At 39.3% G+C, this 15,179-nt stretch overlaps 1 protein-coding gene and 1 pseudogene across 2 annotated transcripts in view; one reads left to right on the forward strand and one right to left on the reverse strand.

Moving 5' to 3' along the window:
- LOC101723225 (broad substrate specificity ATP-binding cassette transporter ABCG2) overlaps positions 1-15,179 on the forward strand; it is a 183,189-nt gene that overhangs the window by 13,206 nt on the left and 154,804 nt on the right. The window lies entirely within an intron of this gene.
- On the reverse strand, positions 3,178-4,379 carry LOC101699921 (apoptosis-enhancing nuclease pseudogene; annotated as a pseudogene).

The raw sequence follows: 15,179 nt of genomic DNA on the forward strand, positions 1-15,179 counted from the left end.
CCCCATTCCCCTGCCCTCCCTTCAACCCCTCCACCCTTCCCTATCTACAAAGACTGTTTCCATTTTTTCTTTTTCTCATATTAATTCCATTCCCTTCTTTCTTTTCCCCTACCCCTTCCACTTCCCCTTCCCCTTTGCACCTTTTCTTCCTATTTCACATTATCTATTTTACATTTTGATTCATTTTCTCACACAAGAGAAACTATTCAGTATTTACATATGTGTGTCCTATTTATTTCACTTAAGAGTATGTCCTCAATGTGGATCCATTTAGCTATAAGTGTCTCTAATTTCTCATTCTTTATGGTTGAATAGTGCTCAATTTTATAAAAAAACCCCAAACAAACCCACATTTTCTTTTTGCAGTCTCCAGTTGATGGGCAATTGGGCTGTTTCCAAGTTTTAGCTATTATAAACTGTGCCACCATGAACATGGGTGCACATATATCGCTGTGGTATGATTCTTTTAATTCTTTTGGGAGGATACCCAGTAGGGGAATAGCTGGGTCAAATGGGATCTCTAATCCTAGTTCTTTGAGGTATCACCATACTGATTTCCACTGTGGTTGCACCAGTTTACACTCCCACCAACAGTGGGAAAGTGTTTCTTTTTTCCCTACAGCCCTGCCAGCATTTGTTATTGGTTGATTTCATGATAGCAGCCATTCTTTCTGGGGTGAGGTGGAATCTCAGCATTGTTTTCATTTGCATCTCTTGAATGACCAGGATGTTGAACATTTTTTCATATGTTCATTTGCTATTTCTACTTCTTTGTCTGAAAAATGTCTGTTCATTTCAGATGCCAATTTTGGATTGGATCTTTAAATTTGGGAGGTTTGATTTTTTTAAAGTTCTTTATAGATTCTAGATAGTAGACCTTTGTCTGAGGAATAGCTGGTAAAATTTTTTTCCCCACATTATGGGTTGTCTCTTCATGCTGTTGGTGGTTTCTCTTGCTGTGGAGAAGCTTTTTAATAAGAAGAAACCTACTTGTTTATTCTTTGTGCTAGTTCATGTGCAACTGAGGTTTTGTTCATGAAATCTTTTCCTACACCAATGTATTCAAGAGTTCTACCTAACTTCTCTACCAACCAGTTTAGTGTTTCTGTTTTAATATTCAGATCTTTAGTCCATTTTGATTTTAGTTTAGTACATGGTGAGAGATATAGGTCTAGTTTTAATCTTTGGCAAGTTGAAACCCGATTTTTCCAGCACCATTTATTAAAGAAGCTATCTTTCCTCCAGTGAGGGTGTTTGGCTCCTTTGTCAAAGACGAGGTAGCTGAGTATGTCTGGAGTTGTTTCTGTATCTTCTAACTTGTTCCATTGGTTCTATGTTCTGTTTCTTTGCCAGTTCCATGCTGTTTTTATCACAGTAGCTTTGTAGTATAGTTTCAAGGTGGGGATTGTGATACCTCCTACCTTGTCTTTTTTGCCTAGAATTGCTTTTGCTATTCGATGTCTTTCTGCTTCCAAATGAAAATTTGGCTTTTTTCTCAAGTTCTGTGAAGTATGCTGTTGGAATTTCAATTAAACTGACATTGACTCTCTATAGCAGTTTTGGAAGTATGGCCATTTTCACTATATTGGTCCTTCCTACCCAGGAGCAAGAGATGTCTTTCCATTTTCTTTCTTTTTTTTCCACTTTGTCTACTCTCCCAGTTGAGCTTTATTCCAGAACAAATTGTTTTACAACAAAGCAATTTTCAACAGCACTTTTCCCACTGATGACAGAAATAGCGCTATCTTCCTTAACCCACAAACCAAGCAAGCTACTGCTTGGCTGTGAGTCTGGCATCAGCCACATGGAAATGCGGAGCCAGGCAGGCAGTGGTCATGATTCAGCCAAGCCTCCTGCTCTGCTGACAGGGAGGATCCAGTGACCCCACAGCCTGTGACCCTGGGTGGGAGCCTTAGCTGACAGCTGTTAGTGGGGGTGTGGTCATGCCCCTCCCTCCCTGACACTGTGCTGTCATCTTCTGGCACACAGTAGCAGGACACTGATGAGAAGTGGCACCGGAGAGCCAGAGACCATGCCTGCAGGTAACCCTGAACTTCTGTGCTGCATCCCACACTGGCCGGGACCCCTCTGTGCTATCCCCCACCACAAGGTCAGCGTGTAGGCGTGTAGGCCCCTCAAGGGCCAGCAGCCCATTCATAAAGTACAGGCCGGGCACTGTTCAGGCAAATGGCCTTTAGTCTCCTCCCCACCCTACGGGGGAGGCTGTGCCATTTAACACATGGGGAAATGGCTGGGGGAAGTCACAGGCTGGCCCCAAGTCTCAGTGCCAAGTGTCAGAAAAGATGGGACTCAAGAAACTTGTGTGATCAGACCTCTTGGTCATTTTGGCACCCCAAAACTGCTCCTTAGGAAATGATTTCAGAAATTTTCAGAAATGAATCTAAAACGCAGTGGTCACAGTAACCACCAATCAGAGTTAAGGCAGCACCACAAGAGGTGTAGGGACATGAGCTGCACACCTGCTGCGGCAACAGACACTCTGATTCCGGACACCGGTGGCCCTGCTCTTAAGAGGCCGGGTACAGCTCTCCTGAGTCCACAACTTAACTCAAACTACTGTGTGGTTTCCCAGGCTTTGGCACAGGGGAGCCTCATGCTGCGTGGTGATGGGAATTCCTGATTTGGGTCACAATAACTATGTCAGTTCCCATTCAGAGCTTCTCTGCCCGCCCTGCTCCCTGCACTGTACCCAAGGACTTCTGATGCCAAGCTTGGGAAGGGGCCAGCTCCCCTGTGAGGCATGGACTCTGCTAGTCCATTCACCTTGCAGGGAGGGGACAGGCCTCGAAGGGGACCAGGTTCCTATAGTAGCAGTGGCCAGTTTCAGCATAAAGAAAGGGGACAAACAAGGCCTTCTCTTCCACTTTAGAAAGACCCTGGAGGAAGAGGTAAGTAACAAAACCAGAATTCCACCCTGTCACTGATCTGACGTAAGGGAGCTCCAGGACACTGACCACCTGGATGCCATGTGGAGAGCCTACTGTTGCTTCCCTGACTACTGCCACCTGCCAGGTCCAGTCTATAAAGTGTCATTAGTAAAACCACCGGAGTCAGAAGAATGAACTTCCAACAACCCTCGGAGAGGGCTGCACTGTGGGTACAGAGGACACATGGTGCCAGCAGCTCTGGCCCTGGGCACCAGGCAACATCCTGCCTTCCCTGTCCTGCCCAGATGTACCGTCCAATGTCCCCCTGCCCGAGCTTCCTCCTCAAGCCTCCTCACTCTCACTTCCTTCCATCCTGCACCTCCCCTGTTCCTGCCCCGGTGCTGGAGGCCAGATCTTCAGGCTAGTACTGGTCCTCCATGTAGTGTTCCATGTCAGTGCTGCTGTTAGGCTCCCTGTTCTCGGGGTGCGACCACAGGCTGCTGGCTGCCTCCTGCTCCCACCTGTCTTCCACCAGCTGATAGAGTTCCATGACAGTGGCAGCATCTTCCACGGATGAGTGCCCATGTTGTCCCACCTGGATCCTCTTGTGCAGCAGCTGCAGGGCCAGGTCCTTCAGGGAGACTCGGCCTCTGGTGTGGAGGTCAGGCTGGCCAAGTAGGCTCGGGACGCATGTGGTGTCTTGGGTCTGGCTCCGGGGATGGATGTACTTGAGGGCCTGGAAGTCATTGTGCAGTGCGTGTCACACCACAACCTTGCCCTTCAGGAGATTAAGGATCTCTTTCTGGACCACCTGGAAGGGGATGGCTTTGTGCATGTGCTGCCGCGTGATGCCACTCCAGCGAGTGCGGTAGTCAACAATGGGCATCTCAGGTCGGATGTACTTGTCATAGAGGATGTCACCATGATAACTCACCACAGAGCAGCAGGCCAGCTCACTCACACACCCTCGGGGTCCCATGCCCACCATCTCACAGTCAATAGCCACGAATTTGCTGGACGAAGGCCCTGAGGCTTTCCTGGGGGCTGGCCTTCTGCCCTGGCCACCGTCACCAGATCCAGCCCTGGGACGCTGCCTCTCGCCACTGGCAGCTTCAGAGCCTGGCAGTGCCTCTGATGGCAAGGAGCCTGACTCTGGCAGCATGTTCAGCAGCCCCTGCTCCTGCAGCAAGGCCATCCAGGCCATGAAGTGCTGGTACTGTCGGGTCCTCTTCTTGTGCCTTCTCTGGAGCACATCCTTAGTGTTTGGGGCTGGTGTTGGACAGGCACTGAGGAGACCCAGGGCCTCCCCCCCTGTACCATGCCAGTCAGTTCACAGCCTGCAGCAAGGGATGCCAGGGAGGCGGTCTTTCCTCGGGGCAGCATCCTGAAGCCCCGCGCGTCTCTTCCGGCCCGCACCTGTCGCAGGCCGCCAGCAGCTCTCCCATGCCCCAGCAAGCTCGGCTCCAGCTGCCCGCCTATTGGCTCCTCCATTTTCTGATATCCTCTTCAATCTCTTTTTTCAGAGTGCTATAGTTTTCAGAATGGAGAGGTCTTTGATTTCTTTTGTTAGGTTGATTCCTAGGCATTTCCTTTTTTTGGATGCTATTGTGAAGAGAGTTGTTTCTCCAGTTCCTCTCTCAGTGAGTCTGTTGTTCATGTAAAGGAAGGCCATTGATTTTTGTTTGTTGACCTTATATCCAGCTACTCTATTGAATTTGGTTATTAAGTCTAGAAGACTTTTGGTGGAGTTCTTGGGGTGTTCTATGTAGAGTATCATGTCATCTGCAAATAATGACAATTTAACTTCTACATTTCCTATCTTTATTTCTTTTATTTCTTTCTCTTATCTAATTGCTGTGGCTAATGTTTCCAAAACTATATTGAACAAGAGTGGTGATAGTGGACATTCTTGTCTTGTTCCTGATTTTAGTGTGAAGGATTTCAGTTTTTGACCATTTAGTATGATATTGGCTGTTGGTTTTTCATAGATGGCTTTTATCAGATTGAGGTAGAGACCATCTATTCCAATTTTTCATAGGGCTTTTATCATAAATGCATGTTAGATTGTGTCAGATGCTTTTTCTGCATCTATTGAGATGATCATATGGTTTTTGTCCTTGGCGCTATTAATAGAGTGTATTATATTTATTGATTTATGCACGTGGAACCATCCCTGCATCCCTGGAATGAATCCCACTTGGTCAGGTTGTATGGTCTTGATGATCTTCTGCATTTTATTTGCCAGTATCTTATTAAGGATTTTTGCATCTATGTTCATTAGTGAGATTGGCCTATAGGTCTCTTTTTCAGTTGGGTCTTTCTCTGCTTTGGGGATCAAGGTGATGCTTGCTTTCAGGAATGAATGAGGGAGTATTGCTTCCTTTTCAATTTCGTTAAAGAGTTTAAAGAGTAGTAGCAGCAGTTCCTCTCTAAATGTCTTATAGAATTCAGCAGTGAAGCCATCCAGACCTGGGCTTTTCTTAGTTGGTAAGTTTTTATTTTTTTTGATTTTAATTTTTATTTATTTATTTTTGTTAAATTCTTTTATTGGTACATTTTAGATATACAACACAATTACATTTCTCATTGGGAATTGTACCTTTACATAATGCATCTTGGTTCTTATTTTTTTTCCATTCCTAGCCCACCCTTCCCTATTTACAAAGACTTTATTTCCATTTTTTCCATTTCTCATCATTTTTCCTTTCCCTTCTTTCCTTTCCCCTGCCCCTTCCACTACCCCTACCCCTTTGGACCTTTTCTTCCTATTTTACATTATCGATTATTCATTCTAATCATTGGTACATTTTAGGTATACAATATAATGACATTCATCATTGGAAATTTGCACCTTTACATAATCTCTCTTGGTTCTTATTTTTCACCCTTGCCCAGCCCTCCCTTCAACCCCTCCATTCCTCCCTATTTACAAAGATTTTGTTCCTATTTTTCCATTTTTTCATATTAATCCCATTCCCTTCTATCCTTTCCCCTAGCCCTCCCACTTCCTTCCCCTTTGCCCCTTTTCTTCCTACTTCACATTACCTAATATACATTTAGTCCTTATTTACACTTTCAGTTTCTCACACCAGAGAAACTATTTGGTATTTATACATATGTGTCCTATTTATTTCACTTAAGAGTATTGCCTCAATGTGCATCTATTTAGCTATAAATATTTCTAATTTCTCATTTTTTATGGCTGAGTAGTACTTCATTTTATAAAAAAACCACATTTTCTTTATCCAGTCTCCAGTTGATGGGCATTTGGGCTGTTTCCAAGTTTTAGCTATCACAAACTGTGCTGCTATGAACATGGGCGCACATATATCACTGTGGTATGATTCTTTTAATTCTTTGGGGAAGATCCCCAGCAGTGGAGTAGCGGGGTCAAATGGGACTTCCAGTCCTAGTTCTTTGAGGTATCTCCATACTGATTTCCACAGTGGTTGCACCAGTCTACACTCCCACCAGCAGTGGAGCAGTGTTCCTCTTTCCCCACAGCCCCACCAGCATTTGTTTTTGGTTGATTTCATTATAGCAGCCATTCTTTCTGGAGTGAAGTGGAATCTCAGCGTTGTTTTCATTTGCATCTCTTGAATGACCAGTGATGTTGAACATTTTTTCATGTATTTATTTGCTATTTCTACTTCTTTGTCTGAGAAATGTCTGTTCATTTCAGATGCCCATTTTCGGACTTAGTCTTTAAATTTGGGAGGTTTGATATTTTTAAGTTCTTTATAGATTCAAGATAGTAGACCTTTGTCTGAGGAAGAGCAGGTGAAGATTTTTTCCCACATTGTGGGTTGTCTCTTCACACTGCTGGTGGTTTCTCTTGCTGTGCAGAAGCTTTTTAAGAAGAAGAGATCCCACTTGTTGATTGTTTGTGCTAGTTCATGGACAACTGAGGTTTTGTTCATAAAATCTTTTCCTACACTGATGTCTTCAAGAGTTCTACCTAACCTCTGTTCCAACTGGTTCAGAGTTTCTATTTTAATATTTAGATCTTTAATCCATTTTGATTTTAGTTTAGTGCATGGTGAGAGATGTAGGTCTAGTTTTAATCTTTGGCAAGTTGAAGCCCAATTTTTCCAGCACCATTTATAAAGAGGCTATCTTTCCTCCAGTGAGGGTGTTTGGCTCCTTTATCGAAGATGAGATGGCTGAGTGTGTCTGGAGTTGTTTCTGCATCTTCTAATCTGTTCCACTGGTCCTCAGGTCTGTTTCTTTGCAAGTACCATGGTGTTTTTATCACAGTAGCTTTGTAGTATAGTTGCAGGTTGGGGATTGTGATACCCCCTGCCATGTCTCTGTTACCTAGAATTGCTTTTGCTGTTCTGGGTCTCTTCTTGTTCCAAATGAATTTTTGGATTGTTTTCTCAAGTTCCATAAAGTATGCTGCTGGGATCTCAATTGGAATTGCATTAAATGTATATAGCAGTTTTGGAAGTATGGCCATTTTCACTCTATTAATCCTTCCTACCCAGGAGCAGGGGATGTCTGTCCATTTTCTGATATCATCTTCAATCTCTCTTTTCAGAGTGCCATAGTTGTCAGAGGTCTTTCATTTCTTTTGTTAGGATGATTCCTAGGTATTTCAGTTTTTTGGATGCTATTGTGAAAGGAATTATTTGCCCTATTTCTCTCTCAGTGAGTCTGTCATTGGCGTAGAGGAAAGCTATTGATTTTTGTGTGTTGACCTTGTAACCAGCTACTTGACTGAATTTGGTTATTAAGTCTAGAAGACTTTTGGTGAAGTTCTTGGGGTCTTCTATATAGAGTATCATGTCATCTGCAAATAATGACAATTTGACTTCTTCATTTCCTATCTTTATTCCTTTTATTTCTTTCTCTTGTCTAATTGCCGTGGCTAATGTTTCCAGAACTCTATTGAACAAGAGTGGTGATAGTGGACATCCTTGTCTTGTTCCTGATTTTAGTGTGAAGGATTTCAGTTTTTGACCATTTAGTATGATATTAGCTGTTGGTTTTTCGTAGATGGTTTCTATCAGTTTGAGGTAGAGACCATCTATTCCAATTTTTTGTAGGGTTTTTATCATAAATGCATGTTGGATTTTGTCAAATGCTTTTTCTGCATCTATGGAGATAATCATATGGTTTTTGTCCTTGGCTCTATTGATATAGTGTATTACATTGATTGATTTGTGTATGTTGAAACATCCCTGCATCACTGGAATGAATCCCACTTGATCAGGGTGTATGATCTTCTTGATGATCTTCTGCATTCTGTTTGCCATTATCTTATTAAGGACTTTTGCATCTATGTTCATTAGTGAGACAGGCCTATAGTTCTCCTTTTTGGTTGGGTCTTTCTCTGCTTCGGGGATCAAGGTGATGCTTGCTTCCAGGAATGAATTTGGGAGTATTGCTTCCCTTTCAATTTCATTGAAGAGTTTAAACAGTAGTGGCAGCAGTTCCTCTCTAAATGTCTTGTAGAATTCAGCAGTGAAGCCATCAGGGCCCAGGATTTTCTTAGTTGATAAGTTTTTAATTACGTTTTCAATTTCATTGGTTGATATTGGGTTGTTTAAAATTTTTAGGTCTTCCTATGATAATTCATATGTATCTAGGAATCTGTCCATTTCTTCTGTCTTTTCCATCTTATTGGTGTATAGGTTCTGAAAGTAGGTTTTGATGATCCTCTGGATTTCTGCTGAGTCTGTTGTAATTTCACCCTTTTCGTTCCTAATTGCATGGATGTAGGCCTTTTCTTTCCTTTTCCTAATAAGGTTGGCTAAAGGTTTGTCAATTTTGTTGATTCTTTCAAAGAACCAACTCTTGGTTTTATTGATTTTTTGTATCATTCTCTTAGTGTTCATTGCATTGATTTCTCCTCTGATCTTTATAATTTCCTCCCTTGTATGAGCTCTGGGGTTGGCCTGCTCTTCTTTTTCTAGAAGCTTGAGGTTCAGCATCAGGTTGTTTACTTGGGCTCATTCTTTTTTCCTAATTTGTGTATTCATTACTATGTATTTCCCTCACAAGACTGCTTTCATTGTGTCCCATAGATTCCGATATGTTGTATTGTCATTGTCATTTAGTTGAAGGAACTGTCTGCTTTCTTCTTTAATTTCCTCTGTGACCCATTGGTTATTCAGAAGTGTGTTGTTCAATTTCCATGTGTTTATGAAAGTTTTCCAGTTTCTTTTGTTATGGATCTCCAATTTCATCGTACTATGGTCTGATAATATACAGGGCATAACTTCAATTCCTTTGCATTTGTTTAAACATGTTCTATGTGTGAGTATGTGGTCTATTTTGGAGAATGACCCATGTGCAGCTGAGAAGAATGTGTATTCTGATTTTGTGGGGTGGAAGACTCTGTAAACATCTGTTAAGTTCATTTGTTCAAGAGTTCAATTGAGTTCTAGTATTTCATTACTTATTTTTTGTCTAGTTGATCTATCTCTTTGTGACAGTGGGGTGTTGAGGTCCCCCACTACAATTGTATTAGTGTATATATGACTTTTCATGTCTGTTAGTATTTGTTTTATATAGTTGGGCACACTAGTGTTTGGTGCATAGATATTAATGATTGTCATCTCTTCCTCATGGATTCTTCCCTTTACAAGGATGTAGTGTCCTTCTTCATCTCTTTTAATTAGTGTTGGTTTGAAATCTACTTGATATGCAAAGAGGATAGCTACTCCTGCTATTTTTTGGGTTCCTGTTGCATGGAGTATTGTTTTCCACCCTTTAACTTTCAGTCTATGAGTTTCCTTTTGAATTAAGTGTGTTTCTTGTATGCAGCATATTGTTGGATTTTGCTTCTTGACCCATTCTGCCAGTCTATTTCTTTTGATTGGTGAATTGAGACCATTAACGTTGATGGTTATAACTGAAATGTATTGACTTGTCATTGCCATGACTTTTTCTTTTGGTTGGGTTCTTCCCCTTTCCATTTAATTTCTTGTCATGCCAGATGGGTTCATTCTGCTTTGCTTCCTGGGGTTGTGATCCTCAATGTCTGTTCCTAGAATATTGTGTAAAATTCTTTGGAGTGCTGGTTTGGTATTCCTGAAGTTCCTAAGGTGCTCTCCAATTTCATTACACTATGGTCTGATAATATACATGGAATAAATTCAATTCCTTTTCACTTACTTAAACATGTTCTATGAGGTAGTATGTGATCGATTTTAGAGAACGTCCTGAGTGCAGCTGAAAAGAATGTGTCAGTCACACTTTTTCTTTTTTTTTGTTTTTGTTACTGAGGATCAAACTTGGGTCCTTGTACTTGTGCAGCAGGCGGCAAAACTACTGAGCTGAATCCCCGACCCACTTATTCTTAATTAACTATTCTCACTTCTTAAGTATAAATAAACAGCTCTTGTTTATGTTATCCCTTTAAAAGTTGTATGTATGTATGTATGTATATATGTATATCTATCATCACATGTTTAACCATCTGGGGGCTTATTTCTGTCATACGTTTTGTATTGGAGCAAAGTCCTCCATCTTCACTTAATGTAAGAAGTAGTTCAAGAAAGAAGCAGAAAAATAAGGCTTTCTGGGAGAGCATTTCAAAATAAATGAGAAATGGATTTTACGGTTTGTTTTTGTTTCCTTCAGCTAACACAAAAACATTGGATTATCAAATTTTTACTTAATATCTAGTTCAATCAAGATATATTTACACATTTGTACACAAATTAACATTCTAAACCACTAAAGAACACACTTAAAGTGATACTTTTACACAAGCTGCCTAGCTCATTGTAACTATCTCTGCTTGTAATCCTTTGGTTTAGCACTCTATGTAGCTGAATCAGCCTCCTGTCTGCTCTCCCCTTGGCTGCCTGGTTGGGAGGTTAATGCTAATGGAAAGAATTATTAATTATATTATTAAGGTATCACAATGTTGACATGAATTTATTGAGGTGGAAAAGTGTCTGCTACACTCTGTTGAAACAGCAGGTTACAAAAGAATATATGCCAATTTTTTATTTTCAAAAGTGCATTAATGTATAGAGAAATCAAGAAATTGCACTGGGCATGGTAGTGCACGCCTGTAATCCCAGCACTCAGGAGGCTGACATAGGAGGGTGACTGCGAGCTTGAGGCCAGCCTGAACTACATAGTGAGACCCTGTCTCCAAAAGAAATGCCTAAAGTGATATTCACTTGTTTTAATATCTCTGGTAGTGAGATGATGAGCATATTTTTTTTCTTGAGTATTTTTTTGATATTTTGTTTGATAAAATATATTTTATATTTTGACATGTGCTGCTATATAATATTTTTAACTGGAGGACATTTTACAATGTATATGGATCTCATAACATGTATACATGAAATATAAATGATTTTGTCAATTATATTTAATTAAAAATGCTGTACATCTTGGGCCGGGGATTTAGCTCAGTGGTTCTGGTGCCTGCCTTGCAAGTGCAAGGTCCCGAGTTCAATCCCCGGTACCAAAAGAAAAAAAAAATGCTATACATCTTAACATATATACCATAAAATTAAAAAAAAACCAGTTAATGTAATCACATCAAGAAGCTAAAGAAGAAAAATCACATAATGATATCAATAGATGTACATTTGACGAAATTCAACATGTATTCCTGATAAACACTCAGTAAAGTAGAAATAGAGAGAGGAACTTCCTCAATTAACCAAAGAAAATCTATGGTTAGTAGCATACTTGATCACGAGAAACTTAAAGCTTTCTGCTAAGAAACAAGTCAAAGATGTCTTGCTTCTTTTTGGGTTGACAAAAACCTCTATAACTAATAAGTGGTTATAGCAAGATTTCAGGATACAAGTCAATATATAAGAATCAATTGTTCTATATAATAACAGTGAATGAAGGGAATTTGAAATTGAAAACACAATAGCATTTATGTTAACCCCCCCCATGAAATGTTAGGTACAGTATAAATCTAACCAAAATATGTACCAGATCTATATAAGAAAAAATAATTTTGGTGGATTTTTTGGGTATTGTAAGTAGAGGATCATGTCATCTGCAAATAATGATGTTTTAACTATATATCTCTTTTATTTCTTTCTCTTGCCTTATTGCTCTAGCTAATGGTTTGAGCACTACATTGAACAGGAATGGCAATATTGGTCATCTTTGTCTTGTTCTTGATTTTAGAGGGAAAGTTTTCATTTTCCCCCATTTAATGTGGTATTAGCAATAGGTTTGTGATAAGTGGCTTTTATCATATTGAGATAACATCCTTCTATACATATTTTCTTCAGTATTTTAATCATGAATGGATATTGGATTTTATCAAAAGCATTTTCTGTGTCTAATGAGATGATCATGTGATTTTTGTCCTTGCTTCTGTTCATGTGATGAATTAAATTTATTGATTTGCATATATTGAACCATCCTAGCATCCCTGGGATGAAACCTTCTTGGTCATGGTGTATGATCTTTTTGATCATTTGTCTTATTCTGCTTGCCCATAATTTGTTGAGGATTTTTGCATCAATGTTCATTAGGGAGATTGGCCTGTAGTTCTCTTTTTTGGTTGGATCTTTCTCTGATTTTGAAATCAAGGTAATGCTAGCTTAGAGGAATGATTTTGGGAGTATTTCATCCCTTTTAATTTCACTAATGAGTCTGAGGAGTATTAGGGTTAGTTCTTTCCTGAAGCTCTTGTAGAATTCAGCAGTTAATCCATCAGGATCCTGGGCTTAGTTGATAGGTTATTCTGCATTAGTTGGATTATTCAGTATTTTTAAGTCTCCTTGGCTCAGGTTTGGTGATTCATGTATATATAAGAATCTCCATTTCTTTTGAGTGCTCTAATTTATTAGTGTACAGGTTTGTGAAGTAGTTGGTAATAATATTTTAGATTTCAGCAGTGTTTGTTGTGATTTTAGCTTTTTCATTTCTAATTGCTTTGATTTATGTCTTTTCTCTCTTTTTTTGGCAAGATTGGCCAAGGATTTGTCTATTTTATTTATTCTTTCAAAGAACCAGCTCTTCAATTCATTGATTCTTTGTATTCTTTTCAGACTCTGTTTCATTGATTTGTACTCTGATCTTTATTATTTCCTTCCTTGTACTAGCTCTGGATTTGGATTATTCTTGCCTCTCTAGGACCTTCAGATAAATCATTAGGTTATGTTTTTGGGCTTGCTCTGTTTTTCTCTGTGGGCATTCGCAGTATAAACTTTCACCTTAGGACTGCTTTTCATTTGCCCCATAAGTTCTGGTATGTTGTACTGACATTATTATTTAATTCTATGAGGTGTATTATTTCTTTCTTAATTTCTTCTGTGACCTACTGATTATTCAAGAGTTCATTGCTTAATTTCATGTGTTTGCATAATTTCTGTGGCTTCTTTTGTCACTGATTTCTAGTTTCATTACACTATGATCTGATAATATGCATGGTAAAAATCAGTTATTTTACATTTACTTAGACAAGCTTTGTTTGTTAACATGTGGGATATTTTGGAGAAAGTTCCATGAGCTGCCAAGAACAATGTGAATTCTGTTGTTGGGTAGAAAATTCTGCATATATTTATGAAGCCCATTTATTCAAGGGTTTGGTTCAACTCTGATATTTCTTTGTTGTTGGTTTTTTGCTTAGTTGATTTCTCTATTTGTGATAGTGGAATATTAAGGTACCTCACTATAATAGTACTGAAATGGATCTGATCTTTTATTTCTAATTCTGTTTTTTTTATGAAGTTGGATGCACCATTGTTTGGTACATATGTTTATAATTGTTATCTCTTCCTGTTGAATGGTTCTCTTAATATGCAGTGACCTTCTTTGCCACTTCTGATCAATTTTACCTTAAAGTCCAGTTTTTCTGGAAATGGTATAGCTATTCCTGCTTGTTTTGGGGTTTCTGTTGCATGGAATATTGTTTTCCATCCTTTGACTTTCAGGCTATGAATTTATTTTTGGGTTTATTATGTTGTATACAGCATATTGTTGTATCTTGTTTCTTGATCCATTCTGCTAGTCTATGTCTTTTGATTGGTGAATTAATACCATTCACATAGATGGTTATAATTAATAGGTACTGTCTTATTACTGTATTGTATTATTTTCCTGCTGCTGATTTCCTTTCTGTTCCTTGTACTTAAATGTTCACCCTGCCTAGGGGATTCATTCTCTTGGGCTTTCTGGCCTTGTTATCTTTAGTGTCTCTTTCTGTGATATTGTTGAGAATTTTTTAGAGTGCTGATTTTGTTGTCCTGAATTTTTTAGATGCTCTTTATCATGGAAATATCTTATTTCTCCATCAATTTTAAGATAATTTTGCAGGATATATCAGTCTGTGTTGGAAGTTGTTTTCTTTTAGGGCTTAAAACACTTTATTTCAAGCCTTTAAGGTTTACACTTTACTTCCTTGCCTTTAAGGTTTGTGTTGAGAATTCTGCTGTAATACTGATAGTTTTCCTTGATAAGTGATTCATTGCTTTTCTCTAACAGCTTTTAAGTTCTGTTCTTGTATTTGATTTCTGATATTGTGACTATGATATGTCATGGAGTTATTCTTTTTTGATTATGGCTATCTGGGGTTCTGTATGCCTGACTCATCTGAATGTTAAATTATTTTTCTGTGTCTGGAATGTTTTCTGCTATTACATTTATTAGCAGATTTTTAATGCACTTTGTGCTATTTCTGATTATTCATTAATTCCAATTAGTCTGAGGAACACAGAATTTTTAGAGCAGCAAAACTATTCTGTATGATGCTACAATAGTAGATACATAGCATTATGTTTTTGTCCAAACCCATAGGTTGTATAGCATCCACAGTGAAGCCTAGCAGAAACTATGTACTTTGGGTGATAGCGGTTTGTCAATGTAGGTTTATCAAAGCAAATGTACTTCTTTGGTGGGGGATGTTGATACTAGGGAGGCTGTGATGGGTTCAGGGGACAGTGAGTATATGGAGACTGGTCTCTGCTGTATGCTACTCTGAATGTAAAACTGGTGCACCTATGGTCCCAGTGGTGCACCTATAGTTCCAGCCACACAGGAGGATGAGGCACAACAACAACCTTGTATAAAAAATGTATTTAAAAGGGAAAAAGCTAAAAGCATTTAATGGAGAGACATGTACATGGGTAGGTATAAACAGCACCATAAAAACTAGTGTAATACACAAATGATATGACAAGAGTGCCAGGCTTCAGATCCCAGTTCTACTATATCCCACTTATGTCACCTTGGCTGAGTTCCTCAGTTTCCTCTTACATCAAACATAAGACACCCAACCTCCTAGATTGCTAGGAGGACAAAACAGATTAAACCATGTAACTGTTAAGAAAAGTATCTGGCATAATAAGT

The sequence above is a fragment of the Heterocephalus glaber genome, unplaced genomic scaffold (genome assembly GCF_053883595.1).
Source record: "Heterocephalus glaber isolate CG9 unplaced genomic scaffold, H.glaber_assembly_v1.0 deba00001454, whole genome shotgun sequence".
Lineage (NCBI taxonomy): Eukaryota > Metazoa > Chordata > Mammalia > Rodentia > Bathyergidae > Heterocephalus > Heterocephalus glaber.